Raw genomic sequence first — 24033 nt, 5'->3', positions numbered from 1 at the left:
CATAGTGAAGATTCACATCTTGAAAGTCACTTGAAAAGAGTTAGAGTGAGGCTTCAACAGAATTGGACACACATGGTATATCTCCATGTAATTTTAGACAGTATTTCCCCCCACAACCCTACTACAGACTTCTTCTACATTGAAAAAATGCAACCTAAAAATGGTAACTGATTTTATTCAAGTCAAAAAAATTATGTGATATCGCTAAATCAACCTAAATATATTAATTTATGCCACCATCCATCTTCCTAGTGTCATTCGCGCATATTTGCAGGGTCTGCTTCACACACACACACACATTTGATTTGGCACAGGTTTTACGCCAGATGCCCTTCCTGACACAACCCAGCAATGAGAGTGCTGGGACACATTCACACTCACTCCTACCACAATTTGGCATATCCAGTCCACCTAACCTGCATGTCTTTAGACAGTGGGGGAAGTACCACGCTGACACAGGGAGAACATGCAAATTCCACACAGAAAGGACTCCTGGCACAGCCGGGGCTCCTAGGGGAAACCGGAGCACCACGGTGACATGGGGGAGAACATGCAAACTCCACATAGAAAGGACTCCTGGCTCAGTCGGGGGTCAAACCAGGGATGTTTTTGCTGTGAGGTGACAGTGCTACCACTGAGCCACCCTGCCACCAGCCATGTGAATTTATACTGCATTATATGTGATAAATCAGGTAAAAATATCTCTTTAAAGTAACAATTGCTGGTTCTCACAGTGGAGTGACAGATTAACCAGTGGACTATGCTATCTTTTTTTGCAGTGACTTTTAACCAAATAGTGCCCAGGTGGATATATGAAGCATTGTAACCACCAAAGCAGGCTAGTTCAACACATTAAATGGTTATTTCACACAAAAATAAAATTTATGTCATTAATTACTCACTCTAATGTCATTCCAAACCTGCAAGACCTTTGTTCATCTTCGGAACACAAATTAAGATATTTTTGATGAAATCCAAGAGGTCTCCCATAGAAAGCAACGAAATTAGTAGTCAACAAGATAGTCAACTTTACTACAGTGGTTCAACCTTAATGTTATTAGCAACGAGAATACTTTTTGTGCGCAAAAACAAAACAAAAATAACAACTTTAAAGCCTTAAGCCCAGAGGGTATTTTTAGAGTTTTTTTTTTTTTTTTTTTTTTTTCTGACATACAAAAAAGTAAAGACTCGTAACTTCAAAACTGTAGCAAGGAGAGACAAAAGGTTGGTATCGTGTGAAATGATACTTTTTTTTATTTGGACATTCTCATGCTGAGAAACTGCAAATAAATGAAAAAAAAAAAAAAAAAAAAAGAACATTTACGTCTTTCTAATTTAAAATGGAATATTTCATGTAGGCAATAAGGTAACGGGATCATTCTTTTTTGTTGATGTTCTTCTATATATGAGCTGTATCTGGATCAAATTTTGTGGTGATCGCATAAAGAAATCAAAAGTTACAGCATTTGGAACCAAGGTAGCCTTTTTGGCACCCCCTGATGGTCATTTTTAAAACCCCGCTAGTGGGACACTTTGGGCTTATTCAACTATTTTCCCTCTACCCTGTCAGTCTCCTATGCAGTTTACGCAGTGAACACAGTGCAGAACACTCATTATTGGCCAACGCTGTTCACGTGCACCCCTGACGCAGGAGCCAGCCAGCCAATACAGATTCTGCATTCTGACGTAGAACACAGAAGCTCACGACATGAGGGCGAGTACTTAATGAAAGAAATGTAATTTTCGGCTTAACTAACACTTTAACAATGAATGTGATTCACTAGCCTACTGTCTGGCACCAAATACATTTTGCCTTTGTTTTAGTATTTAAAATCTATCTTTATGCAATATGTTTTGTTAGAAAAGTGTGCTTATGCTATTATAATAAGTGTCTCATGCATTGATATTTGCCTAATGCAATGACATTCTTGCATTTTTTCCCAGTGTAGCCTATTTTAGGTGTCCAAACAATTTGGAGGGGGTCACTGTACTTTAGACAGTATTTTGTTCTGGAACTGGGTTTGTATCGTAGTGTTCATCCGTCATTGGATCCTCTAGGCATTTCAACACGCGCTTGTGTTGAGATCAGTCAACTCCGCCTCCTACCTGCCACGCGCTCACTGCTGCTAGATCTGAGAACATTGAACAAGCGGCGCTGCTCCCGGCATTCGCGCTCTTCTGCTGACAGCAAGCACTCAATCTAACTATTTAAAACTGGCATTTAAAGTGAGGCATACAACTAGAAATCTAATGCCTTTTGGCCAGTACCAGAGAGACAATCACGTTTTATTCAGTCAAGTAAAATTCTTTAGCATCGTCAATAGTTCGAGAACACTGAACGATCTGGCATAAACGAGTATGGACAGTTTTACACTATGCGGGGAAAAGATGTTAAACATCAAGAAGTTGTGGATATAAACGGACAGAAGAACAGAGCTCATTCCTAATATCCTATGGCTTGAAGGTGAGGTGCATGTTTTACACAAAACTATTGGATTTATTTATAGTGTTTGACTGAAATGATCAGTAAGATTAATTACATTTTTAGTTTGTCATTGCTTCTCAGCCTGTACAAACATTAGTCAGTATAGATTTACCCCCCCCCCCCCCCCCCCCCCCATTACTTCAGCAATTGTGCACTAATGTCACATTTACGGGGAATAAAACAGCTGTGGTTGCCAGAAATTCAGGTATTATTGGATAGCATTTGTTGCCTGTATATTTTACAGTTCATAACCATATATATCATTTATTAAAATAATAATATACAAACCTACACAATCTACTAAAATCTATGTGTCTTAAAATATACTGCTAAGCAGTTCACAATATTATATTGTAGGTTTGCCTACCATAATAGCATTAAAATAATGCAATATAGAATAACTAAACCTCATAAAATGTAATGTGAATACTGAAATGTACATAAAAACAACAATAAGAATAAATATAAATATTTAAATATGAATATTATTAATATTATCAAAATTATTAAATTATTTTGCTTTTTTCACTTAAACACAATTTTAACAATGCTTTAAACCTAGGCTGTATGTATTGCCTTTTGAATGTACATATTTTCCACATGAATTTATAAGGCAGTTTGTACTTAAAAAACAAAAACAAAAACAAAACAAAAAAAAACAATTCTTTAAGTAAAATTGCATTAATTGTCTGTTAAATCAATTTTCACTGTATGTTAAAGTAACTTACAAATATAACCTATTAACTGGTTTTAATGTTAGCATTTTTAATTGTTTTTCCATTAAAATTATGAACATTCTTCATACAGTGTATGTTGCACATAACTTGGGTATTGACTAAATAGATGTGTGAGTAGAGCACAGATTAAATGTTGTTTAATAAACAGGGAGGTAAAGAGCAGCTTATGTGAACCCTGGCATTTTTCCAAGAGGTTTTCCAGGGGGAAAAAAGACACATTCTGAAGTCTGCTGTTTATTGATTTACAATTACATAATCACTTCTTCTTAATTATCGTTATAGATTACCCACAGACATATTCTGAGATCTACCAAGCTGCCTAATCTTAGACAGTTGGCAAAGTGAGTCCATCGGCTGCCAAGAATAAGCTGTGCTAAATCACTCACATTCAGTCAGTATGGTAGTGTTCATGTGTTCATGGAGTGCATAGTAGTAATCTGTAGTACCTGCTGGTTTTAATATTCATCTCTGCAAGAGTGGAATGTGTGAAATTGACTCAGTTTGACATGAGGAAGAAAATATGATGAAAAGAATTGTCTGTCTCCGCTACAAAAATTGATCTCTCGGTTAGAATGACCATGTAGCCTATTGAAGAATTCAAAGAATGCCATTAAGCTCAAAGCACATGAGAAATACTTTTATATGGAAAAAGGAAAGTGACTGAAAATGTCTGTGGGAGACTTTCTCCCCCTGGGGCTTCTTGCGTGAAGAGGTGTGGCCCTGAGAGCATTTTCTTGACATTTCCATGGAGGAAGAGGCAGACACCACAGACTGCCCTTTTGTTATTTAACAGAGCCTGTTTTTAGGAGCTTGTAGACCAGGGGGCAGTGTTTCACAACAGCTTTCAACAAGAACATTTTAAACCGTTGAGAACAAGAAAAACGGGTAATGAACCGTATTAATCTGTGACAGTTAGTTAAACTGATCAAAAATCTTTCTGGCACTGATGCAAGTTTCAGCTAGAATTAAAGATATAGCAACAAATACCAGAGGCGGTTTTCCATACTGTGTATCTCCATTCCAGATGGTGGGCTCTGACTGCAAAATTTAGTATTTGTTTTTTGTGCACAGAAAATACACCCATGGATTTATCTGATTTTAAAAGTGGCAATCAAATAAACATCTCTCATTTTATGTTCTTTCTTTGGAAGTGCAGCACATTATGCTCTAAATATATTTGGTAGCAGATGGTAGAATAGGCATTATTAATGCAGAACACAAGGCGTCCCTGAAATTGGTGTCTCGGAAATTTCACCACCGTGATTTTAATTGTTACAACTGTACAATTCACAACAGGTTGCTATTTAAGTACTATAATGAAAATATAACAAATGTCACAGTGGGCAAGACTATGCCTTTATACCTCTATGTAATCCAGGACATGACATCTAACTCATAGGAAGACAAAATTTAATGTATTCATTTTTGACTCAGACAAAATCTTTCATGACATTTCTAGCTTTCTGTTTACCTTGCTGCCCACTATGTGATTCTGCTTAATTTAGAGGATAGGGCAGAGGCATAAAGGGCTTTAGAGCATGACTAATGTTATGGATCATAACCATAGGCAAACTCAAATAAATACTGTCTCTAAAATGTGCATGCTTCAGCAAGTGCAGGCCCAGCTGGAGAGTCGTTCAGACGTTTTACAATCATTTTAAACCTAAAACTATGATGCACATTAACGGAAAAAACTTCCTCAGAGTCCAGGTCTTGGATGCACAGTTGCATTGGATGAAATTTTGGATGAAATTACAAATCCTGTTCATCAATAAGGTGAGAAGCAGACCCGTTATAAACCCAAATGCACTCAAATTAATTACATGAATTGATAAGTGTAGTATCAGAGTAGTAATAAAGATGTTTGCCGTCGTAATGATGACAGTAGCGCACACAAAAGTAGTAGCTGTTCCTTGCTCTGGCACGATTAGCGCTCACACTGCATGCGAAAAGCGCTTGAGCCCAACCGAACCGTGCTCTGGCCCACCTCTTCCAAACGGGCCAGGGACAGCTAAACAAACCGCGCCCGGGCACGGAACGGAGTGATCACTCTTTAACAGAACTAGAAACAGCTGTAAAACTATTGACTAACTATAGAAACTTACAAGGAGCACAGACAAGCAGACAGGCCAACAGGGAAACCAAAACACCATGGCAATAAAACAGAATATATTCATAAATAATAACAACAAATAATATTCATATTTAATGGGCATTTTGGATTAACTATACCTTTAAAGGGTTAGTTCACTCAAAAAATTTAAATACTTTCATCATTTACTCACCCTTTTGTCATTCGAAACCCATAAGACTTCTGATCACCTTCGGAACACAAATGAAATTAAAGCTGCAAGCAGCGATGAAAGGGCCACCGCCACCCGGTGACCTTAGGAAAACAGCGAATAGTGGGCGACATGCATGTAAGCGAGTAAATACAGGAGAAATATGGCAAAGTCATTTTGACGTACCACACTTCCTGCTGCCAACAAGTGGTGCTTTGACTATTACTGAATATTGCCATGTAGATGTCTTCAGGCCAGGGCTATTATCAAAGTTGTGAAGTTTGGGGCAGATCGGACTTTGTATGCCTGAGTTACAACAACTTCCTGTTTGTAACAGCTTCCTCTTTCATGGCGAAACATCAAAAAAATTGCCAGGCAGCCACGGATACGCTGTTCAACAAAAACTCAAGATCTTCGCAATTTAACATCGCTAAGGCCTCAAGTTTAGACTGACAACATATGATGTTGATCTGATTAAATCTCTATAAGGAGTTAATCACAGTGTAAAACATGTCATTTCCTGTTGCCTACAGGTGGCACTGTGACTGTAACTTAATATTACCATGTAGATGTCTTTAGGCCAGGACTCTTATCAAACATGTGAAGTTTGGGGCAGATCGAACATTGTATTCCAGAGTTACAACAACTTCCTGTTTCATGACGAAACCTCGAATTTTGTCAGGCCGCCACAGACACGCCCTTCAGCGAAAAGTCAAGATTTTTGCAATTTAATGTAGCAAAGGCCTTTAGATTAGACTGACCAAATATGATGTTTATCTATGAGGAGTTTGTTAAAGTACAACATCTGGAAATTATGGCAAAATGGCAAAAACTGCAAAAAATTTTGCATGGAGAACTCAAAATATCTCACTTCCTGATATATCACTGAATTTCATACCTGTACGTGAAATGTAGTGCAAAGGATGCTTTATTGAAATTTTGGTGGCACTATCGAGCCATTTTGCCACACCTAATTCTGAAACCCATATCGGATGTAAATTTTCACCACTTCTGACCACTTCTCACCACTTCTGTGTGTGCAAAGTTTCATGAGTTTTCGAGCATGTTTAAGCCCTCAAAAATGCAGTTCATTTTGGAGAAAAAGAATAATTGGCTGAGAAATTACAATAGGGTCTTCGCACCATCGGTGCTCGGGCTCTAAATATACATAAAGACAATGTAAAAGTAATCCATATGATTTGAGTGATTTAATGTAAGTGTTTTGAAGAAACATGATCACTTTAAATGATTTAACAGGTTTAGGCTTAGGCACATTCATATGGCACATCAAGCCCTGGTTTCACAGAAAGAGATTAAACCATTAGTAGCCTTAGTTAAATTAGGACATTTAAGTAGCCTTAGGGAAATAAAAAAAGCATTACTGCTGTGCATCTTGACACAAAACAATATTTTAAGATATGTCAGTGCAAGTTGCTTTCAGTTATGACAGCTCAAACATGCATTTTAGTCTGGGACTAGATTCAAGCATTGTCTGTAAAATCGGGCACACATATGGTAAACAAGCTCAAACGTGTTGATTTTTTTTGCGATTTTTAAAACGGCATGAGAGAAAATTAATTTTCATTTTTGGGGAAAAAAAATGTATGTCTATGGGTCAAAAAATTCTGTTATTTACTCACCCTCATGTTGAGTAAAAACTTTTTTTTCACATTTTATAGTGTCATTGAGATTTAAAAAAAATGTTTTATTCAAATCAAAAATATGTGCCAAATCAACCCAAAAACATTTATTTATACCACCAAAACATTATATGGGTTAAATCAGGTAGACATAGATCTTTTAAAAAAGTAACAAATGTAGGTTACCACTTTTTTGCGGTGCATTACATAAAGTTGTTTGGTCTTCTGGTAAGTCATTAGGGAAAGCACTGATCACATTTGACTATGACCTTTAACTAACTAACTTGACACACAAAAGAAAAATGCTTCATACATATGTGTCCACTAAAGACTTGATTAATGCGTCACATCTGTTACATGTTAATGGCATGTAGCTAATTGCCTTAGGACGCATTCATCATCATCAGTCCTCATGTTTTTAATATGGATGAACTTTACACACTGGCTGCCCTGGATGAATAAAAGCTGCTATTCGCCTTGATGATTTAACATGCTGTACAAAATTGTCTAAAACTATCTTCAATATATCAGGTTGCTTTAGTGTCAGCCAACTGTTATATTACAGTCTCCCTAAAACACTGGCCAGGAAGCCATCAGGGGTATTCCAGCCCCACATCATCATCATCCGTTTCATGCCGCTTCCCATACTGCCATGGCAGGAGAGCTCTTGCTTGACCCTTGAGGCTTGGAGACACCCTCCTATATGGGAAACAGGCAGGGGCTGCTCAAGACATGGTTGTTAGGATACAGCATGGGCACACAATCCTAATGAGCTCATCTGAGGCTTGTTATGGTGCTTCTCCGCTGCTGCTCTCCAAGAAGCAGACGTTTCCACAGTTTCCCTAATGGTTGTTTCAGAATGAGTGAGTGCTGGTACAGACAGAACTGGAACACTGGAATAATGTGGGTTTGACACACGGCGATAGTTACAATGATGTTATCTAACAAATGTTGCTCTGTGTGTTTATTTAATTCAGATTATGTGGAGAAGCACTGCCTTTGTTCCATTAAACCTTTGATTACCTGAGGGTGGAGCACTCAGACTCTAGCCTTTGGGTTTGTTTATTTATTTATTTATTTATTCTTAAATGCCAGTGTAATAATTTTTGACCAAAGTATAAAAGTTAAATTACACAACCTTAAAAGTGAATTATCATTTATGTTCAAATATAATGAAAAATAATATATCATTAAGAGAGAGAGAGAGTGTGAGAGAGTGATGAGTTCCCTTTCAAGGGAACTCGAGCTGAGTTGGAACACTCCGGGAACGCCTCTGCGTGATTGCGTCATGAAGCACATATGAAATCAGTCCAATAGAGTGATGGTACGTCATAGGTGGGTGACGTTACTGACCAGGAAACTATAAAGCTTACCCGAGGACAAACACATTCAGCTTCTGTGCCTTCAGCAAGCACTATGTGTGAAATTGTCTCTGTCTATTTATTGTTGTTTGTCACAAGCATATATATTTCAGACAGTATTACAATGGTGAGCAAACAGACATTTGAATCATGTGTCCCTCCCTGCCCTCGCTACATTACGAGTGGTGATACACGTGATTAAAGAATTGTTTGTTTGGGAGAGGGACATGCACGTCAGCTCTCGTGTGGGCTGACAGTGTTCATTCATAAAATGTCCCAACGTGTAAGAATGCACTGTCGGACATTTTATAGCCCCACACCCGTTGACTTTCCTCTGGAGGGAGGAAAGTCTTGGACTCGCGTTTACCGAGGCAGTGCGTAGATTATGGGTCTGCAATAAAGAAACTATGGCTCGGATCTCACGATGCCGAGGCAGCACGTAGATTATGGATCTGGAATAAATAATCTATGGCTCGGATCTCGCGTTGCTGAGGCAATGCATAGATTATGGATCCGCAATTTACTTATAATGCAGAGGCAAACCATTTGTGTTTGAAAGCCATGATTTTAAGATTTTTTTGTTTTAGATTCTATTAGGAACATTCAGACTGTGATATACATGTCTGATTGTTTATTTGCGGTATTCAATTTTTGAGAAATTAAATCAAATATCTATCTGACTTTGAAAACTTACAAATATTGATGATATAACTAAATGTACTTTTCTAAATCCATGTTTATGGTAAGGGCACGTGCCAAGTGCTTCGTGCCCTTTCTAAAATCCATGTTTATGGTAAGGTCACATGCCGAGTGCTTCATGTCCTTTCTAAGATGAGCATCACTACCCGTACTCCCTCTTGGGGGATCGGGGCAAAGCTAGCAGCTGAAGCCTTCAAAGGGTAAAATTAATCTGAGGACTGTTATTATCTCTAAGTAGGCTTTGGCAAAGAAGCCCTGACGTCTGTGGTGTCAGGCTTCTAAAGGTGGACCCCTTCGAGGGGAGATGGTTTCCACCTCACTATATGGTGCCCGTCTTCCTTCGGTGCCCTCAGGGGGGCGCTCTGCCAACCCTGCCGCAATGCCGGGGCGCAGAGGGTCCGAGGGTGACTCGTGCTCTCTGAGGAGAGTTTCACTGCAGTCAAGCCAGTCGTTCCCTACCGGTGCACCGCTTCAGGGCACTGTGCTGACTGCTCAAAGTACAAAAGCTGAGGGCTGTCCCCTCCAAAGACAGACGGCGTTCACCGAATTACACAGTGACCATCTTCCTTCGGTGCCCTCAGGGGGGCGCCCTGCCAAACTCGCCGCAATGCCAGGCCGCAGGGAGTCCCCGTGAGTCACCCGAGGGTATCTCTGTGGGTCCTGCAGATATTAGAAAAGGGGTACGCCATTCAGTCATCCGCCCTGATTCAGCAGGGTCCTGCCCTCTGTGGTGGGCCCCGAGCAGACTCTGGTTATGGCACAAAAAGTAGAGACTCTACTATGAATGGAGGCTATAGAAATGGTTCCTCCTCCCAGCAGGTAGTCAGGGTTTCACACCCTGTACTTCATTGTTCCAAAAAAGGATGGGGGTCGCGTCCATTCTTAGATCTGCACTGTAGCAAACAGATCGTGTCACAAATCAGGTCCGAGGACTGGTTTGTCACGATAGATCTAAAGGACGAATACTTCCACATGTCCATCCTCCCACAATACAGGAAGTTTCTGAGGTCCCCTTTCGGGGGTGAAGTGTGCCAATATCGAGTTCTTCCTTTTGGCCTAGCTTTGTCACCCCGCACTTTCATGAAGTGTGTAGACGTGGCTTTGATGCCCCATGCATATGTGGGGCATTCGCATTCTAAACTACATCGGTTGATCTTAGCTCATTCACAGCAGATGGCGGTTCAACATCAAAATGTTGTTCTCGCACACATGAGGAAGTTGGGGTTGAGGCTGAATGCAAGAAAAGTGTTCTTTCTCCAGCACGGAGAACCACTTATCTGGGCATAGTATGCGATTCGATACCAATGCAGGCTCTTCTGTCGCCTGCCCGTGCAACATCAATTCTCTCAGCCGTGACAGAGATGAAGCTAGGCCAGTCACTCACTGTCAACAGTTTCAGACTGTTGGGTCTTATGGTAGCAGCGTCCAACGTGATCACTTTTGGCCTGCTGAACATGAGACCATTACAGTGGTGGCTTAAAACCAAGGGGTTCTCTCTGTGGGGGAATCCGTTCCGTATGGTCAAAGTCACGGGGCGATGCCTTTGTGCCTTAGTCATATGGAAAAACCTTGGTTTCTTTCCCAGGGACCTTTGTTAGGAACTCTTGGTCATTGCGCCACGCTAACGACGGATGCTTACCTCACAGGCTGGGGAGCGATCATGAGTGGTCGTTAGCTCTGCTCAGGGTCTGTGGCAGGACCAGCATCTCACTTGGTGCTGGCAGTGTTTCAGGCTCTGAAACACATCCTCCCAGACCTCAGAGACCATCATGTACTTGTTCATTCCGACAACACATTGGTTGTTTCATCTATAAACCATCAGGGGGGCCTGAGGTTGCGCCCATTATACAAATTGGCTCATCAGATCCTCCTGTGGACCCAGGAGAAACTGCACTCAATCAAGGCAGTTTATATCCCAGGGTACCTCAATCAGGGAGCAGACATCCTGTCGAGACAGGTGCCGAGGCCCGGTGAGTAGAGACTTCACCCCGAGGTGGTGGAGCTCCTATGGGAGAACTTCGGTCGAGCTGATGTGGATCTTTTTGCGTCTCGAGAGACGACTCACTGTCCATTATGGTTCTCCATGACAAACTCAGCACCTCTGGGGCTGGAGGCCATGGTACAGTCGTGGCCAAGGCTACGTCTGTATGCTTTTCCCCTGATTACTCTGCTCCCGGGAGTTCTGAAGAAAGTTTGCAGGGACGGGGTCTGCCTGTCGCTAATAGCCCTGTTCTGGCCGGCCCGAGAGTATGGTTCTCTGACCTAATATCCCTTCTAGACGGCTCTCCGATGGAGATTCTGATCAGGACGGACCTTCTCTCTCAGGCAAAGGGGTTGATCCTTCACCCTCGCCCAGAGTTGTGGAAACTGTGGGCTTGGCCTCTGGGGGGGCCCAGCTCATAGGTTCAGGTCTCTCAACTGAGGTTATTGAGACCATCCTCCACTCCAGAGCTCCCTCCACGAGGAAACTCTATGCCTTGAAGTGGAGATTGTTCACTTCATGGTGTGGAAATCACCAGTGGGTTCCAGTTAACTGCCCTGTGGGTGCAGTGCTAGACTTTCTGCTGGAAAGATTTTGTACGGGGTTATCCCCCTCCACAATAAAGGTTTACGTGGCGGCCTTAGCTGCTTACAACGCTCCTTTGGGTGGTGTGTCTTTGGGCAGACACCCTCTTATTACTTGTTTCCTTTGTGGCACTTTGAGACATTGACCTGCAGTTCGTATGAGGGTGCCGGCCTGGGATTTGTCCGTTGTTTTGAAAGGACTTTCTATGGCTCCCTTCAAGCCGATTGAAGAAGTTCCTGAGAAGTTTCTCACTTTAATGACCATCTTTTGCTGGCTGTTTCGTCTCTCAAGAGAACTGGAGACATCCAAGCCCTCTCGGTATCTTCCTCGTGCCTGGAATTTGCACCTGGTATGGTAAAGGCTTTTCTTTACCCTAGGCCAAGTTATGTTCCTAAGGTTCTTACTAATACTGTAAGACCCATCATACTGCAGGCCTTCTGTCCTCCTCCCTTCCGGACGTCAGACCAGGAGAAACTGAATCTGCTCTGCCCTTTTAGGGCATTATATGCTTATGTCCACAGAGCTGCCCTGTGGAGAAAGTCAGAACAGCTGTTCATTTGTTTTGGGTCACCTAGAAAGGTTACCCTGCATCTAATCAGGGGATGAACAAGTGGGTGGTCGAGGCCATTGCACTTGCTTATGAGTCGGCTGGTCAGCCTTCACCTTTGGCTGCACAAGCTCACTCGACTAGGAGTATGGTCGCTCCTAAAGCGTTATTGTCGGGAGTTTCCAAGATGTTTGTGATGCGGCAGGCTGGTCCTCACCGCATACATTTGTGTGGTTCTATGAGCTACACAAACTAGACAGCGGCGTTCCCGCAGCGTTCTGACGCAGCGTCTTGTTCCCTATTCAGGCAACTAAGGTTACATACGTAACCGAGACGTTTTTGTGTCAAACCACAAATGTTTCTTTAAAATTGAGGGATTGAGGGATTTTATAAGGGTGCATTTTTAAAACTTTCATATTGCATTACATTTCTGCACAAAAATTGATAGTTCCGCGCTGAGGTTTTTTTTTTTTTTTTTTTTTTTTTTAAATGCAAAATATTATTACTGCATAATGACCTTTCTCATAATTTCATGCTTTCAATAGCTTGTTCAGTGAATTTGTTTTTTTTATATTAACCTCTACATCAAGGCTGCTGGAGTGAATCCAGCAAAGCACTGTATTTTCTGTGCTAGTAACTTAATCCAGCTAGGACATTCAGGGGAAATGATATGGTCACAGTGTTTTTCTTTTTTTTTTTCTTTTTTTTTTCTTTCTCAGAAACACTTTGCTGCTCATAGAGTATTAAATGGAAGTTTTTAATTTCAGAGATTAAGAAAATTGCTCATTGATTTTGATTTTTCAGTACTGATGGTCCCTGTATATCTAGCTGACATTATTTTTTTAGATTACACTTGCAATCTTAAGTTTAGAAGGCCAATTGTACAGTTATATAAATGCAGTTTGGTATATGACTGATTAAGTAGAGATTGAATTATTCTTTAGTTTAGCTAAAGAATAATTAAAGCCCTTGTAATATATATTTGCATGTAAATATCATGGCATAATTACAATTATTATAATCTCATACTTTCAACAGCTTGTTCAATGAAAAAGCCATTTACATTAACCTTCTGTGTCGAGGTTGCTGGGGTGCATCTGGCAATTTCTCAGCCATTTTGGAAAACAATTCACCTCAAGATCACATGAAAGCAAAGAACTGGAGAGTCATTATGTCTGTGTAACGTGCAGGGTCAGCAAGGGTGACGTCTCTTATATTGAATCAAACTGACTGTTTGTGGTTAAATGTTAAGATTCCCACCTTTACACACAGGTCACTGTGCTTCATTTTATGTTCAGCTACAGCTCCATGTTCAACTGTAGCAGCAAAAGGAGACATTCAGAATATGTCTATAGGATGAATTCTATAATTTAGCCATCTGGTAGTATGAATGCAGCCATACTTGTACAAATGCCCAAAGGTATGATTTGATGGAGAAGCAGGTGTTTTTTTTTTTTTTCAATAGGTTGAAAGGACCCATTTTCAATATCCATTACTCTTGTAGTATGTCTCATCATATATTACTAGTGGTAAGTCTGCAATTTATTGTATCTTTCTCTCAAAATGTAAATCTGCTCCTACTTTTTCTCATTGTCTAGGTTATTTTTGAAGTCTGCATGCTTTGTCTGGAAGCTGTACTGCATCCATATGTATGTTTCTTTTTTTGTACGTGGAGATTTATAGTGTATTCATATATTCGTGCACAGACCTCTGTGTTGTGTGTTTGAAGTACAAAGTGTATAAGCTAAACACTGGAAAAACCATCCTTCCCTATCCTTCATCAAGGTTTAGCACCTGCAGAATTATCCTTTCTCTGTATCTCGATACGGTGAATTTTGCAAAGCCTTGTCATTTCAATGGAAAAGTCTGTCAGTCAAGAGCCTTAAATATTGAATGGGCTGGTAATTTAATCCACCTAGGACATACAGGTGCTGTCAGTTGGTTTTTAGAAACACTCTTCTTACTACACAGAATTTGTAAGGTTTTTATACTCAAAGATTAAGAAAATTACTTATTGATTTTGATTTTGCAGTACTGATAGTCCCCATTCATATATAACCTTATAGAAAACCAAACAGTTTTGGTTCCCTTTGACTTCTCTTCTATATTTAGTCTATACAACGGAAGTCAGTGGGATACTTTGCTTTGCTTAGGAGACCAAAAGACAGGTTTGAATTCACAAAAGACACTGAATAATTCAAACGCTCTAACCAGAGCTTTGTACTTTGATACTATAATGCTGAATCTTGAGGTAGACCCAGTGCATATTACAAGATATCAGTGATATAGAACCTGACAGTGTCAACACCGATATAACTTAAGGCACTATGAAATGTCCAGAGTCAAGGTTAATCTGTTCGGTGACCTTCCATATAAGGGTTCTTGTTGAGGTAAAAAAGGTTGTGTGTCAGACAAGGTGATACATTTCATACAGCTTGCTCTTATATACTAAAGATTCACTATTAATGACTAAAAATATATTGCTGTAGGTACATATTGCTGCATTTTCTATGTGAAGTGTCTACTTGTGGTGCTAAAAACTGAAGTTTACACCAATCAAGATTAGAGGAACATTTTTATTTTAAAAGGACTGTCTATTTTTTTTTTTTTTTAATTTGTTGATTTATTTTTAAGATACTCAATCTGTTCCTCACACAAAGCTATCATATGAATTCAGAAGACCTGAAAATAGCACACAAGTCATATGAAAATGTATGCAAGTTTATATCTCAAGTTTATATCTATACTTTATAACATGCAATTGCGAGTTTATATCACGCAATTCTGACTATAACTCGCAATTGTGGGTTTATATCATTAAATTCTCAGAAAAAGAAAGTCAGAATTGTGAGATAAAAGTCGAAATTACATTCTTTTTTTAAATTCAGTGGCAGAAACAAGCTTCCATAAAAAAGAGCAGCCTGAGGGTGAGCTGTATACATATGTTGTTGTGAACCTTTTTAAGGGCTTCCTGTAGCTGTACAAATGGAGCATAGCACTACCAGCAACAAGGTCATGACTTCGACTCCCAGATCACATAGAATGAAACTTGAATGCTCTGTAAGTGGCTTAAATGCATCAGAAAATGCTGTGCTCTCCTCTGAGGTTGAATTTTGGATCTAAAATTAGATTTGAATCCAGATAGGGATAGGTTTAAGGTTTTTTAAAAAAAAAAAAAAAAAAAAAAAAAACAGCTGGTTGATTTAAAAGTTGATAGAATATTATTTAGAGAAATTATCAGCATTAACACTTTAAAATACTGTTCCATTGTTAACGAATAGCTACACAGGAACAAATGTGTAACACAATATTAACATTCCAGTAACTGCTATTAACTAACAAGACACTGCGAAGGACTAAGAACTACTATGTATAGGTTCATAAATAATCTGAATAATGCATAATGTAAAATTCATTCTAAAGTGAAGATCATGGTAACTAGTAATGACATCTGCAATGTTAATATTGCGTTACTCATTTGTTCCCGTTTAGTTACTCATTAATGACAGTATTGTAAAGTGTCACCAGATCAGCATTTTAACCATATTAAAGCCTCATTTATATTTAAAAAAATAAAATTCACCTGAGAACTACAGCAATTTATACTTATATATGGCATTGGCAAAATAGTTCAGGTTTTATAAAAAGAATGAATGAAGGAATGAAGGAAGGAAGGAAGGAAGGAAGGAAGGAAGGAAGGAAGGAAGGAAGGAAGGAAGGAAGGAAGGAAGAAAGGAAGGAGTTGCTTTAGAGATATATCTTTTCCTGACAGCTTCCCACCTTGTTCCGAGAAACAGTTTGAATGGCTTTTACTGTAGAGAGAAAATTAAACATTGTCTGCTGAATGTCTCGGTTGAATGAAGTTGTTATATTATTGGATGGTTATGATTTCTAGCATGTAAATCTACACCCAATTTACAATTGAAGATTAGTTGTTTATGCTTCCCTTGAGTATTTCTAATTTAAGGCTGGGAAAATTTACTGCTCCTCCTGTGAAGCAGGCATTGTCAGTGAATTGGCTGCCTGAATATATTTGTGCTAAATTACCTGTCTAGCTTTTGAAGGGAAAATTGCCTCTTGGTTAAATATATAAAGTGTGATGCTTGTTGGTGTCACATTACTTGATGGGCTTGCTCTGTTTGTAAATCCATGCTTTATAAAAGTAATTAATCAGGCCTTCTGATGATGTATTTTGTGAATCATCCACCAGGAATGTCAGAAGCCAACTATCATATATATAATAAACTCAGCAAACACACACACACTCACACACACACACACACACACACACACACACACACACACACACACACAATATATTATTTTTCAAATACATTTTTGTGCTGAATTGTGTTGTGAATTTAAAATTGTCACTTACTGTATCAAAACAACAACAACAACAACAAAACCCTGACCTAAAAACCTAAATGCCCAGTGTTGATGAAGAACATCTTGTTTAAATAAAAATAAATAATTAAATAGTTATTAAATTATTTTTTAATAATTATATAATAAATAAATTTATTTAAATTTATTTTTATTATATATATATAATTTATTGGAATGGGAGTCTAACTGTGTGAAAGATACTGATGTATTAGAGAGCAATTATCTTCTCTAATATTTTCTTTTTTCTCCTTTATTCTACCCATCACTCCTTTCTTAACCTTGCCTATCCTGTCTTCTCCCCATCGCTCTTCTCCTCTCATTCTCTCTCTCTTACTTCTGCTTGCACCCCGGCTAACTAATGAGATCAGACAGAGCAGGGGCGTCAGTGGGGCAAAGCCAGAGCTCCAGTGGCCCGGGGCACTAGCATATTCCAACATACTGCTCAGAGAGAAAGAGAGACAGCAATTCCACGGGTAGACTCTTTGATGTGACCCCAGACACAGAACACACTCACAGAACTTAGAAGAGGTGCATTATCATGTTTGGATGCAGGATGTCTGCCATGAAGTCCCAGATGAGTTGTTTTTGAGCCAACACACAGCAAGACATGAGCACTCAAATATAGTCTGTGCTGCTCGATATTGCAAGTTTCTGTAAAACTTATATTTTTAAATAATCAACATTGTACAGCATCATTTCATGATCATACATTGCATAAAGTGTGGATTGAGTTTTATTATAGTTTTATTACTGTATAAAGGATATGCAGAGGGATCCTGTATGTCTAGGAAACTTTTTCTGTACAGTAATGCTCTCTTTTGCCATATGCCCATCATCTGTTCTGTGTTGAGATACAAAGCATTTTTAGTGATGTTTCCATGGCAACCAAGTAACTCAAACCCAAGCTGCATCCTAGCAGCCAGTGATACATTGACATAAGATGCACACCAAGCCATGTAAAGAATTCACTGGAATTCACTACACGACTTTTAAAATCTGAACAGATTTCAAACACTAAGCATCATTGCTGACTTTGTAAATGGTTACAAAGAAAGACTGGGCATCCTAAACTAAATGATTGGAGATAACACACTACCAAGTACTTTCAAGTTGTTCAGAAACAAAATAAACTGATGTACAAGCATGTGCCTTGTTGCTATCAAACATGTTTGATATCCCCTAACTGGTAGGATTCAGAGTCTCAAGCTAAAAACTTATAGTCTATACACTAGGGGTATGAAAATGGCTGAAAAACTACATTTGAATTTTATACTAAAATGTTTCTAATATTTAAATTATATTCTAATTTAAAAGGCATCATTTTAGTTAGGGCAAAAAGCTTTTAGCTTGTCTCCTGAGACCACAATAAGCAAAATATTAATGAACCACACTAAACTGTTTATTCAAAGCAATTAAATAAAATGACTTTCTGTACAAAAAAGGTGCATAATGTTTAAAATAACGTTTATAAATACATTTGTCACAGTCACCGTTTTGTCCCGTTTGTTTTGGTTGTCATGTGCTTCCTTGTTCTAAATTCCCGCCACTCATCAATCACCATGGACACTAAGCACCATCACAGCTGTTCGTCATTTTCATTGTGTATTTAATTTCCTGCCTGTGTTCTGTTCAGTGTCCGGTATTGTTAATGTTACATGTGTTTCCCGTTCTGCTCTTTAGAGATTAAACTTCGCTGTGTTACTTGAATTTTCTGTCTTTGTCTTCCTTGGAGCATATGCGTTACAGAATACCGGACCAAAAATGGATTACGCAAATAAGTTTGGGCAAATTTTTGTTTATACACACAGAACTTTTTACATCTTTACATCTTTGCCCCTACGACAACGAGACCTTGAAGTCGTTGTTATGGATCGGGGCGAATTACCATCATCCCATGGACCTCCCAGACACCTCCGGACTCAACTGGAAAGAAGCCATCATCAGGTGTCTGGAGAGTGTTCATCCCTGGTCCAGAGCACAGCCAGACCCAGAGCCCATATCTCCTCCACGGGCCTCGAGTGAGCCCCCCGCAGACGGAGAGTTTCCACCGGCCACAACCCGTCAGCCAGATCGCACCGGGAGTGGAACTCCATCTGACGTCTGACCAGGGGTGTGAGCCCACGACATCTGCGGATGAGGGAGAGACGACTACGGAGAGGGAGGACTGGCTGATTGACTTCAGCGAGGATTCGACTCCCACCCTATCCCACCCGATATCATCATCATCATCATCTGCATTTTCCATGGACTACATTATGAACTCTGTCTCCCTTACCGTTCCTTTGCCCATCCAGACGTCATCGCCATGCTCAGCCAGTCCTCCAGTCCTATCGCTGCCGGATGTTCACAGCCCTGCGCCGTCGAGCCGCAGGTCGTGCATCCATCAGCAGCGCCCAGGCAAGAGGATCCTGTGGCTTCGCCTCCCGCTGTCGACCTCTTCGATCCCTCTCGGCCCATTGACCTGCCGGCTCCGTCCAGGCTCCCCCCACCTATGGGACCTAACAAACTGGCATGTTTACATGATAAATTGACTGAATGATACTCTGACTGTCATTTCTGCAAACAGACCCTGGGAAGCTGTCAGCTGTTCCCTCTCAATATTAAGTGGGAGTTTCCCATCATAATACAGCAGATGAGATAAGATACAAATGCGGGGTTACATTCTCCTTTTGTGGTTATCTAAGATCAACTTTCCTTCTCTGCGTTGACCTTAACAGTTCCGAGAGGAATTTGAAAACTGCTCTCCACTGCAAATTACACATCATCATATACTTCTGGCACACTTTAGGACCCAAGATAAGTAAAGGTCATGGCATCATTATACAAATTTGCCCTTTAAACAGCAAGCACAGCACTTAACAAACTGTGCTTTGAGCTTGGTTTACCATTTAAAAAATATTTGTAATACATTTTTTTCATACTGTTTATACAGTAATTGTTTTCTTGCACATGATCTAGGGCGGATGTGAGGTCTCTCTATATATTCCCACATGTAAATAGAGCACTGGAAAAACAAAACAAGTAGGCTAGCCTGTAGGGACGTGCCCGAAGCCAAATTCAGAAAGGCACTGATTATGGAAAATAAAAGATTTTCCTTTTATTTAACATTTAGTATTATTGTTTTAATTAAAAAATATTTACATACATTTTACGATTATAATAAAATAAAATATATTTTTAGGAGTTATAGAAGGCATATTTCTTAAATGAAAACTATAAAGGGAACAGAATTACATTTTAAAGGGACCATATGATGCTATTTTACAAGTTTATTATTTTAATTATGTGGTGTAAAAGAATAGGTTAACATGCTTTAAAGTTCAAAAAACACATTATTTTTCACATACTGTACATTATAGCTCCTCTATTCCCAGCCTGTCTGAAACGTGCTAATTTCTACAAATCCCCTCCTTATGAAAATCTTAGAGTACTCTGATTGGCCAGCTGACCCAGTGCACTGTGATTGGCCAAACACCTCAAATGAGCAGTATGTCGGAAATGTAACGGCTCTTACCATTATCACAAGCTTCCGCTTCCAAGACTTCTAAAGCATTTAGAAACACACAGTTAATAATAATATTGTTGGTTTTACCATATCAGTTCAAGTCCGAGTTAGATTCTGAAAATGTGGATGATCAAGCCGATTGATCGGAGTCAACTTTGCAAGGAAGACTTGAGCAGAATGTTTAACAGTGTTAAGTAGTCTTTCTATATAGCCTGGGTTGTACTCTCCCAGGTTCAGGAAGCTGTCCTCTCTAAAATAAGTTGTGCACAAGCAAACTTTTGGGTTGTACTTTTCAGGAACAGATTAACCTTTTGAGCAGTACGGTCCCACATATGGGATATCTGTTGTAGTCTACAGCAACTGTATGAAGCAAAAGTATGTAAAGAATATATATTAGGGTTGTGCATCTCCATAACTGACGCCGTTGTGATACGCATCTCGATGCATAGCCAACAATATGATACATTAAAGATACGTATGAAGCAGCTACCGATGGGATGCGATATTATTATTATTATTAGTAGCCTATTACATTAAAACATACATTATACCATACAATAGTAATACAATAGTAGTACATAGTACTACAATAGTAATAGGGCTATGTTTCTGTTACAAGTTAAACTGAACTTTTATTTTGACGGGTTGCCGTGAAGATCTTGAAGTTTCTGTGTGTGTATATGATATGACAATAGTTTTAATTAAATTAATTGTTTATTCAACAACTTTTCCAAACCAATTCGGCAACAAAAACAAACAAACAAACAAACAAACAAACAAAAAAACATGTGATCCACATAATAATAAAACCAGGTGTCGAGAGTGTATGTTCATCTTCTATGAATCATCTGGACTCCCTTCTCAGGTTTGGCTTCAGCATATTGTACGAATGCAAAAGAGACTAATAGGCCATATGCCATAACAATAAATATTAATTAACGTGTGTCCACCAAAAGCGTTTTTAGCAAACTGAAAAAATGCCAGGTGCTCTCCTGAAAATGCCAGCTGGTGGTGTTTGAGAGTGCTTTGGAGGTGCAGCGTTTTTCCAGTTGAAACACTTTGGTTGATATAATGATACAGAATATCCCAGGCAGTAATTTATTACCAGTATCCAATTTTGAAGAGTATTACTTAAAATAAATATGCAGTAACCAGCAACATTAACTTCTCCATTGTTGTAGGATGGTTGGTTGGTGTAGTATTTATACCGCCTCTCCTTCACTGTGATTGAATAGCTGGGTAAAAAGTGACAGTGACAAACAGTGCGTTTTGCCCAAAGTTGAACAGTTTTTAACTCTCAGCTTCAAAAAAACAAACAAACAAACAAACAAAACAAACAAACTCGTCAGAAAGGCTTTAAGAACGATTTATACAAAAATTTGTTCTGCTCGTGTTTCATGTGCCAGGCAGTCTGAACCAAGGTTTGGACATGCTGTCCTGGAGTGGGGTGACTCCAGGATAATGGACACTCACTGTCTAATATTCTGCTTGATGGAGAAGGATGCACTTGACCATGAATGGCCCAAAGTGCATCTGTATGCCTTTCCTCCAGTAGTCTTGCTCCCGCAAGTCATCAGCCAGGTCAGTGAGGATAGACATTCGGTCCTCCTGTTGGCCCCACTCTGGCAAAACCAACCATGGTTCCCCAAGATGGTGCAGCTGTTAGCGGCAGCACCCTGGCCTATTCCACTGTGGAGGGGCCTCCTCTACAAGGGAAAAGGCTCAGTTTGGCATCCCAGCCGGACCATGCTCATAGGATCTTTTCTCTGCCTTTTTGGGCTTAAACAGTCCTATAACAGCATATAACACATCACTGTTGGATTGTGTTCCCTACAGCATCAGCTATTGACACAATGTGAGTGAACTGTTATCGAAAGGGAACTTTTTAGTTCACTCAGAGGCAGCCTATTTGGGTGCGCTAAGAAGCCAGTGGTCTGTTCAGTTGCACCTCATTCAATCGGGCTTGAGTATTTTTGGAGAAAGGGATTTCCCCATAGCGTCAGGTATCGATGATAGTTTGTTCCCGTCTATTTCAGAGAACCAAGGTTATGTTAGTAACCGAAACAGTTTAATTCTGCTCTCTCAAGACCATTCAAAATCCCACTCAATAACCACACACACACAGCAGTTCCACAGTTTACTTTAGGTTTATCATTAAATGATGGAGAAAGACCTTCTTAAAAGTAAATTTATACTCCAGATGGGACGTTTAAGAATAGCAAATTCATTCACAGCCTTTTAGCAGTGTAATTTCATTATCATATAAGCTTTACAGGTAATATAAGTAAAAAAAAAATTCCCTTGCTGTTGTCTTTTGCTTGCTCACTGGTTGTAAGGCGGTGTTTTCTGAAAAGCTACCTTGGAATGGTGTGTCATCTGAAAAGTCCTATGCAACTCAATTTGAATATAGTGTATATTCATCTTAAGGTTCATATATCTAATGAATGCAAAACTTCTGAATGGAAAACTTAAATATTGTCTAGGACCTGTTTTAATCATTTGTAATCATTTGATTACATTTTAGTATAATGGGAAATAAAAGCCAATTACTTTGTTCTGAATGTTAGGTTAGGTTTTTATAACTAACATAAACATAAAGGATGGATGTGTCACAGACCTGCCAGGCTCCTGCACCAGGCAATCACAATGCACTCCTTCTTACTTACCACACACCTGCACTTTGTCTGCACCATCATCATCTTGCCCATTTAAGCACACACCTTGCTTCAACTTATTGTCTGGTATCGTTCCTACGAAATGGACTCTTACCTTGTTTCTCAAGCGATCTCCAAAGATTATCTCCAGCGTTACTTCCTGTGTTTTCTCCAACGTTCCCTCCTGTGATCCTCTCCAGCCTCTTCCCCTTCCTCAAGTTTTATGTCTGTACCTGCAAGTATACTTACTGTGTCTCCAGCGAGGTGTGTGCATCCGTCCATCATCTCTTCCATCAATCCACGATCTCCTGGTCCTGTAAGAGAAAGACCTTCATATTACCACTCTATTCATCTCAGTCAAAGTATATATCGAACTGCCAACTTACATGCTTTCCATGATCTGCTCAGTTGCTGTCAATAAAGCTTCGTGTTAACCGCTAACTTTGTGTCTGAGTATATTTCCGTAACAGAAGACCGGACCTGCTACAGACTGACACTATCATGAGCTTGCCAGATTCTTTCCAGGAGATTTTCTTCACCAGATTCTCACCACCACCAGAGTCTCTACTGCCACTTCCGTCACCACCACCACTTCTTCACCGACAGTAGTCGCCAATCCCATGGACAAACCAGCACCCTTTTCTGGCTCAGCAGAGGAATGCAACGGATTTGTCCTTCAATGTTTTGGCCCTGGAGATGCAGCCGCATCTTTACACCACCGACTGGCACCTTTTCATGCCTTCTCCAAAAAAAACCCAAAAAAACAACCTCAGCCCAGCAGAGATAAACTATGGCATCGGAAACTGAGATCTCCTCACCATCAAGCTGGCCCTAGAAGAGTAGAGACATTGGCTAAAGGGTGAACAACATCCCTTCACTGTATTAACTGATCATACAAACCTTGAATACTTGAGAGAAGCACAGATACTCAATCCCCGCCAGGCACGTTGAGCTTTATTTTTTTCATGATTTAACTTCTCTATTTCTTATCGCCCAGGTACAAAAAATGTTAAAGCTAATGCTCTCTCCCACCTGCACACTCCAGAAGAAGTCGAAGAACCTGAGCTCATCCTGTCCAAAGAAATTATTGTGATCATGACCCATTTAGTGGTCTTCAAACACAGCCACCAGAATGTCAGTATGTCACCCAAGCACAGCACACACCTCT

At 39.7% G+C, this 24033-nt stretch overlaps 1 protein-coding gene across 1 annotated transcript in view; it reads left to right on the top strand.

Moving 5' to 3' along the window:
* Window positions 1–2081: 2081 nt before the first annotated feature.
* The window catches only part of drd2b (dopamine receptor D2b), a 74165-nt gene continuing 52213 nt past the window's right edge, over window positions 2082–24033 (top strand). The window contains exon 1 of the mRNA XM_048190045.1: window positions 2082–2464. The gene's annotated coding sequence lies outside the window, so the exon portion shown is untranslated. The remainder of the gene's footprint in view (window positions 2465–24033) is intronic.

The sequence above is a fragment of the Megalobrama amblycephala genome, linkage group LG4 (genome assembly GCF_018812025.1).
Source record: "Megalobrama amblycephala isolate DHTTF-2021 linkage group LG4, ASM1881202v1, whole genome shotgun sequence".
NCBI lineage: Eukaryota > Metazoa > Chordata > Actinopteri > Cypriniformes > Xenocyprididae > Megalobrama > Megalobrama amblycephala.
This window is presented reverse-complemented; position numbering and strand designations above follow the sequence as displayed.